Here is a 12,759-nt window from a genome sequence, read left to right on the forward strand (position 1 = left end):
AATTACCTCAGCTCTTGTTTGCTGTGTATACTAATACCATATGTCACTGTTACATTCCTAGAGAAAAGGAAGAGAAGGTTTGAGTAACCAAGATGGATCCAGCATCTCGGTCATCTATCAGCCCAGCAGGGGGTAAGGAGGTAGGGGTGCAAGAATGAAGGCAAGATGAACAACTCACATGGAACATTATGGTAAGTGCATAACTTCTTTATGTGAAGTTGTTCAATCTCGCCATTCATTCTATACTGATGGGTAGCGTCCCAAGCACCATCAATCTCGGATGGCTCACGGGAATATATTTCTCAGGACTATGGTTCATAGATTAGTACTAAGTTAACTGTCCTTGCGAGCCATTTTAAGCCTAGCCAATTATCCCTTGTGAGACTCAAACCCTGCACCTTGTGTTTGTAAGACAAACACCTTAACCATTAGGCCACCCTCCCCTCCAAAGGATCCAAAGGAGGTCCTGTCCCTGGAGGCCTTATCAACTTTGTAATGAGTGATAAAGGTATGAGGTTTTGACCAAGTGGCTGCTGCATAAATGTTATCAATGGGAAGTCTGGCACAAAAGACAGATGATGTAGAAACTGCAATGGCTGAGTGAGCTTTAATCTTGTGTTGCAAAGGTATATTTGGCAGCTGAATAGGCAAAGGTGATACAATCAGATAACCATTTAGTTTGTTGTTTTAGCCACTGGTCTCTCTTTCCTGGAGTCTGAGAATGAAACAAAAAGCTTGATTTTCTGAAATATTTTGTTCTATCCAAATAGAATCAGAGTGGACTGTGAACATCAAGTTTGTGCAGCATATACTCTAAACTGTCAGAATCTTTGGGGAAGAAAACTGGCATATCAATAATGTGGTTGAGATTGGTTTCAGTGCAAACTTTGGGCAAGAATGAGGGATTTGTTCTAAGTGATACTCTGTCAGCATGAAATATCAAATAGGGAGGTTTGATGGATAAAGCCTGAAGCTCTGACACTCTGCAGGCAGAAGTAATACCTACCAGAAAAATGGTCTTCCAAGACAAAATTTGAGATCACAAGAGGAAGCTGGCTCAAATGGCGGGAGAATTATATGTGAAAGCATAAAATTTAGATTCCATGGAGAACAGGGAGATTTCACAGGTGGCCCAGTATGAAAAGTCCCTTTGAGAAATGCTTTGAATAACTTGTGAGACATGATATTCAAAATTCAAATCCAAGATGAAAATTAGAAATTGCAGCCAAATGAACCTGAACTGTTGCTGCTGCAGATCCTTTGTGGAAAATCGTAGTCAAGAACTCTAATATGAAGCCACAGGAGCTTGGCAAGGCTCAATATTATTTTTAGAGGCCTCTATAAAAATTTCTTCAGATATAGCTTTCTGTAGAAAATTTATGAGAGTACAAAAGGATCTGTTTTGTCTCATTGGAAAGGTTATGAAACCTGGTTATGACGGGAACTGGAGCAGCCAAGCTTTCAGCTTCTGGGACTGCAAAGAAGGATGAAAGTCCCCCGATGGATGTGTCAGAAGGTCTGGAACTGGGTCCAGGATCCAAGGATCCTCCAAAAGATGAAATCAACGGAAGGGGAACCAAATCTGATGAGGCCAGTGAGGGGCTATAAGAATGATGGTCCTTTCCCAGGGATTTTGCTTTCTGTAGAACCTTGGGTATCAACGGAAGTGGTGGAAATGCATAGAGGACACCCGGAGGCCAATCGTGTACGAGTGCGTCCCTTGGGGCTTCTCCCGGAGGGAGAATCAGAGCAAAGTAGCTTCTGCATTTCGTGTTCATGTGACTTGCAAAAAGGCTGCAGCAAGGCTGGCCCCACCTGTAGAATATCTTGTCTGCGATTTCTTTCTTGAGGGACCACTCATGGGGTAACAAGACTGCCCTGCTCAGTTGGTCTGCTATCACATTGGATCTCCCCAGGATGTGTGTTGCCAATAGAAAGTGCTGGATGGAAACAGCCCACTGCCAAACTCTGAGAGCCTGTCGACAAAGAGGGTAAGATCCGTTTCCTCCTTGTTTGTTCAAATACCAGACCACCAACATGTTGTCTGTCTGAATTGCAATCGTACTCAGAGGAAGATCGTCCTGAAAGTACTGCAACGCCAAAAGTACTGCTCTCATCTCTAGGACAATGATATGCAGATGTGTCTCTTGGTCGGGCCATGTGCCTTGGGCAGTATTTCCCTGAAAATGCCCCCCCCCCACCACTCTATCAGGGGAAATGTCCATCCATGGTCACAGTGGCTGCTGGAAGGGGTAGCACAAATGGGCATCCTATTGTGACATGAAGTGAGGTCAACCACCATTGAAGGTCCTTCTTGCAAGAATTTGTGATCATTATAGTGTGATTCATGGGTAGCTCTTGGTAAGACCACTGAGTGAACAACAGCCACTGATGTACCCACATGTGCATCCAAGCTAGTGGTATGGCTAGAATTGCTGCTGCCATCATGTCTAATACTTTCAAATCTTCTAATGCTGGTGCTTTGTCTTTTGATATCAGAATGCTGACATATTGATGAATGAAAATGACTCTTTTTATTGGAAGTCTTAGAGTGGTGGTGGTAGTGGTGTCCAACTCTGCCCCGATAAAAATGATATGCTGCGATGGTGACAAGGCAGATTTTTCTGAGTTGATTGTAATGCCCAGATATTTTCAGAGTAACAGAGTGGACTCCTTAGCCTGAATGAGTTGATGCCTGGTGGTGGCAGTAAGGAGCTAATCGTCTAGGTACGGAAACACCTGGAATCCTAGACACCTCAGATGAGCTGTGAACACTCTGGGGGCTGCAGTGAGATGAAAGGGCAGGGCTCAAAACTGGTAATGATTGGTTCCCAGCCGGAAGCGCAGGTGATCCTTGGATGGCCTGGCCATTTTTATGTGGTAGTAATGCATCCTTGAGATCTATAGAGTGCATCCAATTGTCTTTCCCAAGAAGGGAAGTATAAACTGAAGCGTGACCATCCAAAACTTCTCTTTCTTTACGTATTGGTTCACTCTGCTGAGGTCCAATATGGGTCTCCATTCCCGTCTTCTTTGGAACCAAAAAGAATCTTGAGTAAGTTCTGGATCCTGTTTGGTCTGCTGTGACTGGTTGGATGGCTCTTTTTGCCAGCAACATTTGGACCTCTACAGTTGCTTGTTCCCAGTAACTGGGTGGAACATCTGGGATTTTTCTTATGATTGGGGGGGGGGGGGTGGCGAATGGAATGAAATACCCTCTGGAAATGATACTTTGTACCCAGCTGTCTTTTATTTTGAGCCAGGCATCTGGGTACAAAGACAAGCGACCCCCGACTGCCTTCAGAGCAGGACAGTTGGACCTCCTCTCAGGAGCGCTGGTAGGGCTTCCAAGAGAAGTGATCTATGTCACCCTGGTGTTGTGGAACCCCTCTGCCACAAGGGTGGCATCTTCCATTATTAGACGCTCCTCTGCTCCTGGAGGGGAATTCACCACGTGTGTCCTGAAAGGCTTCTTGGGCTTTTCAGAAAGTACAGTTGTGTATACTTACCATAAATGTAGATGTTCGAGTGTATTCACTGTTGCAGTCATTACATTTGAGTTATCCGCTTGCAGTAGCCCTCAGTCGGCCTGATTAACAAAGACTTGGGTCCTGCGTCGATAGCTGTCCCTTCTTCCATGATGTCAGGTCATCAAGGGTATAAAACATGCAGCCGACGCCATTACATCAGTTTTTCTTCCCCAGATGTCAGGTGCCCCCCTAATGGGAAGCAATTAAATCTATAAATACAAGGATATACCTCTAACAAAAAAGCAAATACACCAAAAAGCTTTTGAGCACAGTAAGGGAGAGTAAAGGTATAGCCAAAAGAAGAAAGGTGGCTGGAGGGAGGGTAACCAGGACTGCAACAGTGCATACACTCGAACATCCTTTAGTTGAAGACTTCGGTTCTGAAACTTGAATGCGAAAATTTCAGGAATCGGCCGACCGGCACTTGCGAACTGCTTCTGCTTCGGGCACTGCGCGGCAAGAAAGGATAAATAAAATGGCATCGGCTGCATGTTTTATACCCCTGACGACCGGACGTCATGGAAGAGGAGACAGCAACCGAAGCAGGACCCAAGACTTTGTTCTTCAGGCCGACTGAGGGCTACTGCAAGCAGATAACTCAACCCAAGAGCAATTCCTGTACCCGCTGCCCTACTCATTCCATCAGCTGCATAAGATATGAGATGCATGGATGAGTTGACAATAGAATTTAGGGTAGCAAGCTGGGCAGCAACTTTGTCGGAGGCTCCTGCAGCTACTGCACCCTGAAAAGTATCTCCCAACTCCTTAAGGAGATATCTTTGCAACCTAGAAAAATGGGTTAAGTAGTTCAGCGAACGGAGAGCAAATGTCGCTAAAAGTGCAGTTGTGTACACTTACCATAAATGTAGGTGTTCGAGTGTATTCACTGTTGCAGTCATTACATTTGGGTAATTTGCTGGAAGGCTGCCCTCAGTCGGCCTGAATTCCAAAGTCTTGGGTCCTGAATCGGTTGCTGTCTTCTCTTCCATGACGTCAGGTCATCAGGGGTATAAAACATGCAGCCGATACCATTTTCTTTAGTTTCACACCCTATGGGTGCTACCAAAAGATAAGTGCTTGGTGGAGGCAGAGGGAAGTCATTGGGATTGCTTTCTGTAGGTTTGCGCTTTATCTCCTCCAGATTTGGAGGTGGATGCGCCCCATTGCTTTGACCTGTATGAGTCTTGCGCCTGGTATCTGGAACCCTTAGGGCATCTGGAGTTGCCCCTTTGAGCTCTGTCTGACACAGGAAAGGACCAATGTTTTGTATGCCAGTGCCTACTGAATCTTGGTGGCTGCACTTGTAAAAAGTCTTTAACAGTTTGCATAGACTTAGCTTTGTCTTCCATTTTCTTTAAAACCTCTTCTGCCTTAATACCAAACAGAGAGTCATGCTGTAAAGGTGCATCTAGCAATTTAGCTTTAACATGATCAGGCAAATTTTGTTCCTTTAACCAGGCATGCCTCCTAATCACAGACCCAGTAACTGCGGCCCTGCAGGAGGCCTCTAAAGAATCAAAACCACATTACAAAGTATGCTTTCCAACTTGTTCCGCTGCATGCAATAATTCCTGCAATTCTTTATTTTCTGCACATTCTGAAATCAACATCATTTTCTGTTTCAGCAATCCCATAACATGTTGTTGGTACATAAGCATATGAAATTGACAGTTTAAGGCCCTGATTGCTAAAGTTGCAGATGTATAAACCTTTTTTTCCCATCTGTCCAGTGCCCTTGAATCTCTGCCAGGGGGGGTAGGATTTTTTGCTGTTGAGGCCTTAACTCCCTTTGGACCCTGTGAAATAGTTTCAGGATCAGCAGCAGGGTTTCTAAATAAAAATTTATGGGAGTCAGGGACCCTGTAATATCTGTCAGGCTTACTGGTAGCCGGAGGTAAGGAGTCAGGGGTCAGGCTTGACTCCGAAAACACATCATCCACAATGTCTAAAACAGGGGGAATGGCTAAAGGCTTGTGGTGAGGGAGAAGGAAATCCCTGAGCCTCTTTTTTGATTAGGAGAAGTCTTGGCTGTCCCAGTGAAAATGCCCCCTCAAAGTATGCAAGGTTTCTCCAAATGAATAACCCTCAGGAGGAGATGCAGATGGAACAGACTCCTCAGCATCAGAATCCTCAAAGGGAGGTAAAGATAATTCCAGATCAGAAGAGGAATCAGAAGAAATAGAAACATGATCTGAAGATTCATAATCAGTGTCTTGCCTAGGCCTCTTATCTGGAGGGGGATGGGTACCCCTGATCAAGGTAATAAGGTCTTCAGCCATTTTGATCATCTGTTTTTTAGGCATAGGGGCCTGTGCACGTGGCTCAGGAGTCATTTTTGCAGTTTTAGAAGTTGCTTTTGTCTTCGATTTTGCAGCTGTCGTCGGTTTGATATACAAATGTTGAGGTCTGAATACACCCCCAGAAGCTGGTGCCTGCTTAGCTCCTCCGGACCCATCCGAGGGAGATTCATCCGTCAGTCCAATACCTTGAGAATCTTGTGGCATGCCGGACTCCACATGGGTGTCGGCAGAAGCCTGTGACTCGAAGGTAGCAGGTATCAGGGGGTGCAAAAGCACCTCACTGAGTACCGGCAACTGGCTTAGGAGAAGCTTTGTCGTCAGTTTTGGATCTCAACTGCCTTTCTCTGTCCTTTTCTTTGCGTTTTTTATGTATTCCAGTAGTCGGATTGCTATCCAACAACATTTCTGGGTAGTTAAATCTGTTTCCAAAATACTTTGATGCAAAAATATACCGACGCTTAATAGTGTGTTGGTTAAATCTAGCACAAAACCAACAACCAGGCACATTGTGATCAGGGTCTAGGCAAGGAATACAGTGTAAATGGAAATCCTTAGGAGGTATTTGCTTCCCACAAGTAATACAATTATTAACTTTTTCTGACATCGGTAAAAAGCAAGAAAAATGTTTCCCTAATGGGGTACTTCGCTTTAGTGAAGACTTCGGTTCTGAAACTCAGACTCGAATATTTCAGTAGTCGGCTGACAGACACTTGCAAAATGCTTTTGCTTTGGGCACCACGCGGCAAGAAAGACTAAAGAAAATGGCGTCAGCTACATGTTTTATACCCCTGACGACCTGACATCATGGAAAAAAAGACAGCAACCAACGCAGGACCCAAGACTTTGAAATTCAGACCGACTGAGGGCAACCTGCCAGCAGATTATCCAAATGTAATGACTGCAACAGTGAAACACGAAGAACATCTGAACATGCGCTTCCCATATCTATCCATAATCCTGGAGTCTCTGTTAGGAGGATAGATAGAAGAGGAAGTCTCAGACATTTCCTTCTTGGTGGCCGCTGCCACCACCATGGCATCAACCGGAAAACACCTTTCATTAAGAATGTTTTGTCAAGTGGGGCAGAAACAAATTTATTAGGCCTCCTAGGGACAGGCTCCATGATATCCGGAGACTCCCACGCCCTTCATGAGGCCAGCTGCAGCAACTCAACGAAGGGCAGAGGCACCCAAGAGGTGGAGGGCTGAGACCCGAAAGCCTTCAGGAGAAATGACTCTCCTCAGTAGGGCTTTTGGACTGCCAACCACCCCTCTGCCTAAGGATCTCAAGTATCACAGCAAAGGAGATATCCTCAGAGGGGGACTGTGGGGACCCTTCTGACTCATCTAAGTCAGTATCCGATGTGAGAGACTCCTGTGGGGAGCCTAGGTGCTTCCACTTGCACAATGTCTTCCTGGGAACCTCATCAGTGAGGGCCTCTGGTGAGGTCTCGGAAGAGCAGGGGTCACCCAATTGGGGCTTCCCTGAGGCTCTGGGTCTATACACTTAGTGAGGACATGTGATGCAGAAGCAGACACAGGCACTTTTGGGGAGGAGGAAGGCAGACCCAAGGTTGAGGATGTCCTAGAAGACATGACTCTCCTCATGGCATCAAAAGCACCCCTGCTCAGATGTGAGGGAGGCGACGGATCAGAGGAAACCATTGACACCCCAGGAACCAGAAAGTACAGTTGTGTACCTACCATAAATGTAGATGTTCGAGTGTATTCACTGTTGCAGTCATTACACTTGGGTTATCCTGCTGGCAGGCTACCCACAGTCGGCCTGAATTCCAAAGTCCTGGTCCGGCGTCAGTTGCTGTCGCCTCTTCCCTGACGTCAGTGCGCCAGGGGTAAAAAAGATGCAGCCGACACCATTTTCTTCAGTTTTTCTTGCCCCAGATGTCAGGTGCCCCCAAAAGGGTAGGCTAAAAATTCTGCTCATAAAACAGCATGCACTAACATAAACATTACTTTAATCTACAAGCAAATACACCACATAGGTTGTATAGAATAGAGAGGTACAGATAAGTCCCAGCAATGAAAGGGGGATGGAGGGAGGGTAACCTGGACTGCAACAGTGAATGCACTCTAACATCTACATTTATGGTAGGTACACAACTGTACTATGTTCATCGTGTTTCACTGTTGCAGTCATTACACTTGGGTTGAATCCCAAAGCCGAGGTTGGGTGGCTGGGCCTAGATAGAATTAGGAGTGGCTATGAGGCCCTGCAGAACTGCAGTGGCAAAGCCTGCTCTGGATTTAGAGTAAAGAGGTAAGTGGTAGTGCTTTGTAAAAGTGTGCACTGAAGTCCAAGTTGCAGCCTCCAAAATGTCCTTGGTTGGTAGTCCTCTGAGGAAGGCTGCTGAAGTGGCTGCTGCTCTGGTTGAATATGGCCAATTGCCCTTAGGCACTGATTTGCCATGTTGTGAATAGCAGAAATGAATGCAGTGGCCTATCCATTTTGAAATAGTCTGCTTTGAAATAGCTTTTCCTTGTGATCCTGCAGCATATGCCACTAAGAGGTGCTCAGTCTTTCTGAAGGCTTTAGTTTTGTCCAAGTAGAAGTGTAGCTGTCTGTGTATGTCCAGAGAATGCAGAAGTCTCTTCCCCTTATTCTGTGGGTTTGGATAAAAGGTAGGCAAATGAATGGTTTGGTTAAGAGCCACACTGGACACTACCTTAGGCATAAATGTTGGGTTTGTTCTTAGAAAAACCCTCTCCGGATGGAAAATAATAAAAGGGTCCACAGCCATTAGTGCCTGTAACTCTGAGACTCTTCTTGCTGAGGTTATTGCTAGGAGCAGAGCTGTTTTCCATGATAAGTATTTTATCTCAGCTGTATTGGCTGGCTCAAAAGGAGACAGTGTGAGCTTTTCCAAGATGAAATTGAGGTCCCATGCAGGTGTTGGAACTCTCCTTGGAGGTCTTATGTTTTTGGCCCCTCTGAGATACTGCCTTAGCAGTGGATGTGAAAAAATAGGTGGATCCGTATTGTGATGAGCTGAAATGGCAGAGGCATGGATCTTAATTGATGAGAAGGATAGGCCTTTGTCCAGCATCTCAGTTAGGTATTGTAAATTCTGAGGAATATTTGGTAAAAGCGTGTCCATTCCTTGTGCCTGGTTCCAAGCACAGAATCTCTTCCATTTTTCTGTATAAGATTTTCTGGTGCTGGGCCTCCTGGCCTCCAAAATAACATCCATAACTGCTTTAGAGAGAGGTGTGTCCTGAATGGTTAAATTATCAGCCATGCAGCCAGATTTAGGGTTCTGAGTTGGCTGTGCAGGATCTGACTGTTTTGTTGGGTCAGCAAATGAGGAATCTCGGGTAATGTCCAGGAAGGGCCTTGAGACAAGCTCTTTAGAATTGGGTACCAGTGCTAGCGTGGCCAGTCTGGGGCAATCAGTATCACTTTTGGCTTCTCTTGTCTGACCTTTAGGAGTACCTTGGGGAGGAGAGGAAGTGGAGGAAAGGCATATACTGTAAGGGTTTTCCAGCTGAATGATAGGGCATCCACTTTCCATGCTTGTTTGTGATAAGTCCTTGTGCAGAATCTCTGTAGTTGGCAGTTGTGCGGGGAGGCAAATGGATCTATGTCTGGGCATCCCCATTAACTTGTTATGCTGAAGATTTGTAGATCTAGTTTCCACTCATGAGGATCCTTGAGATTTCTACTTAGTTCGTCTGCCAGAGTATTTGTCTTTCTTGGCAGGAATTGTGATTGCAGGTGTACTTGTTAAGTCAATGCTGTGTTCCACAAAGTCATGGCTTGTCTGCAGAGGGGGTAGGAATGTGTGCCTCCCTGCTTGTTTATGTACCACATGACTGCAGTATTGTCGGTCTTTACCAACAGTTGTCCTGGATGAAGTAGATCCTTGAAGGCTGTCAGGGCATTCTGAACAGCTAGCATCTCTTTTTGATTGATATGAAGATGCATTTGGCTTGCTGGCCATGCTCCCTGAATACATTTTCCTGCCATGTGGGCCCCCCAGGCATAATCTGATGCATCTGTTGTTAGTGTCTGCCTGGCAGTGGGTAGAGTGAATGGCTGTTCTTGTTGTGGTGACAGGCCTGTGCCCACCATCGAAACTCCTGTTGCAGGCAGGGAATGAGGGTAAATAGAAGTTATGTTCTTACCATAACGTTCCATGTTAGTTGTCTTCTTCTCGCCTTCTTCTTGCTGGATGGGTTCGGAGCCGACCTCGGCTCCATTCGCCACTCTAAAAGCTCGAGAGTTGGTTCCACCGGCTCGAGGCTCCCCTTATATCCCACAATGCTAGGCGTGAGTTACCTCAGATCTCGTTTGTAAGCTAACCCCAGCTTATAATAGTATCAGAATAACTATAAACAAAGTCCACCTCTAACCAGGGAGAAAGAAGGGTGACCTATATCCTCACCCAGGAGATATGCACAACAGCATATGCCTAATAAAAGAGGTGGTAGAAAGAGAGGTCACAATCACAACTCCTCTAGGTCTGTCCAGGCCAGGGGGAAGGAGGGTGGGACGCAAGAAGAAGGCGAGAAGAAGACAACTAACATGGAACGTTATGGTAAGAACATAACTTCTATATGTTAAGTTGTCTATCTCGCCTTCATTCTTGCTGGATGGGACCGCATCCCTAGCACCTTGTCCCGGGTGGCCTAACGGAACAGACTCCTGAGAACAGTGGAACCAAAGTTAGCTCTATGCCTAGAAGCTAAATCCAACTTATAATGAGAAATGAAAGTGTGAGGAGTAGCCCAAGTAGCCGCTGCACAAATGGTGTCAATAGGCAGTCTGTCTTGGAAGGCTAAAGAAGTAGCCAAAGCTCTGGTGGAATGGGCCTTAGGTTTATTAGGCAGCTTTTGGTGTCTAATTTCATAAACAAGGGAAATCAGAGATGTTAGCCATCTAGATAATGATACCTTTGAAACTGAAAGTCCCTTTCTGCCTTCTGCATAGGAGACAAACAACTGGTCAGATTTTCTGAATTGTTTTGTTCTATCCAAATAATACCTCAACTGACGATGAACATCTAGCCAGTGTAATTTTTGTTCAGACCTATTGGAATATTCTGGAAAAAAGACAGGGAGGTCAATGCTTTGATTTAGGTTTGACGTCGAGACTACCTTAGGCAAAAAGGACGGATTGGTTCGTAAGGATACCCTGTCCTTATGGAACAATAGATAAGGAGGTCGACAGCTGAGTGCATGAAGTTCTGAAACTCTTCTAGCTGAAGTAATAGCTACCAGAAAGAGAGTCTTCCATGATAGCAATTTTAAAGAACAGGAGGCTGCAGGTTCGAAAGGGGGAAGAATCAAAGAAGTAAGAACTAAATTTAGGTCCCAAGGAGAAGGAGGATTTCTTATAGGGGGTCTGAGAAGAAAAACTCCTTTCAAAAAGGCTTTGCAAAGCTTGTGGGACATTAAGGCAGACTCAGAAATACCCACATGAAAGTTAGAAATAGCTGCCAATTGAACTTTAAGAGTAGAAGGAGATGAACCTGCATGGAAGAGTTCAGCTAGAAAATCAAGGACTATTTGGATGGAAGCAGTGAAAGGATCTATGTCCCTTCCTTGAGCCCAATATGTGAAGCGTTTCCACTTACTCAAATAAATCTTCCGAGTGGAAGATTTATGGGAAGCTATCAAAATATCTCGAACAGAGTGAGATAATTGAGGAAGCCTGGCTAAGGTTGGAACTGGAGGAACCAAGCAGTGAGGTTCAGAGAGGGGAGGGCGCGATGAAACTGACCCGACTGATGGATCAAAAGATCTGGAACTAGGTCCAGATGCCAAGGTCGCTCCAATAGAAATTGATGTAGAAAGGGGAACCACACCTGTCGAGGCCAGTAAGGAGCAATGAGGATCAACGAGGCCTTCTGAGCGATAGCTTTCTGTATCACTTGAGAGATTAGTGGGAAGGGAGGAAATGCATACAGAAGTCCCCGGGGCCAAACTTGGACTAGAGCGTCTCTGCTGGGTTGGCCTGGTAAAGGGAATAGAGTAAATTAATCTCTGCACTTGCTGTTTTGGGGAGTAGCAAAAAGATCGCAGCAAGGCTGACCCCACTTGAGAAAAATTTCTCTCAACAGAGTCTTTCAGAGACCACTCGTGAGGCATGAGGATAGCTCTGCTCAACTTGTCCGCGATTTGATTGGACTTCCCAGGGATGTGCGTTGCTATCAGAAACCGCTGAGAAGAAATCGCCCATTGCCACAATCTGAGTGCTTCTCGACACAGGGGGTAGGACCTGGTTCCGCCTTGTTTGTTGATGTACCACACTACAGACATATTGTCTGTCTGGATTGCAATCGTTCCCAAGGGAAGAGAGTCTTGAAGGGCTTGCAACGCTAAAAGCACTGCTCTCATCTCCAGAATATTTATGTGCAAGTGGCATTCGTCTGGTTGCCATGTGCCCTGGACCGTCCTGCCCTGATAATGCCCCCCCCCCACCCGATCAGGGAGGCGTCCGCTGTCAGAGTAGCAACCGGAGGGGGAGGAACAAAGGGTCTTCCCAATAAAAGCTGAGGGGAAGACATCCACCACATGAGATGATTTCTGCACGCCTGCGTGATCATAATGGTGTGGGACATTGGAAGTTGCTGGTATGACCATTGTGTAAAGAGCATCCATTGAAGGATTCTCATGTGGAATCTGGCTAATGGAAGCAGAGGTATGGCAGCCGCCATAATTCCCAACACTTTCAGAACTAACCTGGCTTTGATTCTGTTGTTGTTGAAAAGGAGTGAGACCAGTTTGTGTATGTCTGTTATTCTCTGATCTGTTAGTCTGCAGACATGTCTACTGTGTCTAGATTTGCGCCTATGAAGGTAATAGTGCGACAAGGCGACAAAACAGACTTTTCAATTTATTGAAATGCCTAACTTTTGACAAATGCGAAAAGTGTAATCCCTGGCCATCAGAAGGAGATGCTTGGTGGGA

At 45.6% G+C, this 12,759-nt stretch overlaps 1 protein-coding gene across 1 annotated transcript in view; it reads right to left on the minus strand.

Moving 5' to 3' along the window:
- The window catches only part of SEC14L1 (SEC14 like lipid binding 1), a 1,962,612-nt gene that overhangs the window by 877,817 nt on the left and 1,072,036 nt on the right, over positions 1-12,759 (minus strand). The gene's annotated exons all lie outside the window — the stretch shown is intronic.

Source organism: Protopterus annectens, chromosome 12.part0 (genome assembly GCF_019279795.1).
Source record: "Protopterus annectens isolate FY-2018-M chromosome 12.part0, PAN1.0, whole genome shotgun sequence".
Classification (NCBI taxonomy): Eukaryota; Metazoa; Chordata; order Ceratodontiformes; family Protopteridae; genus Protopterus; species Protopterus annectens.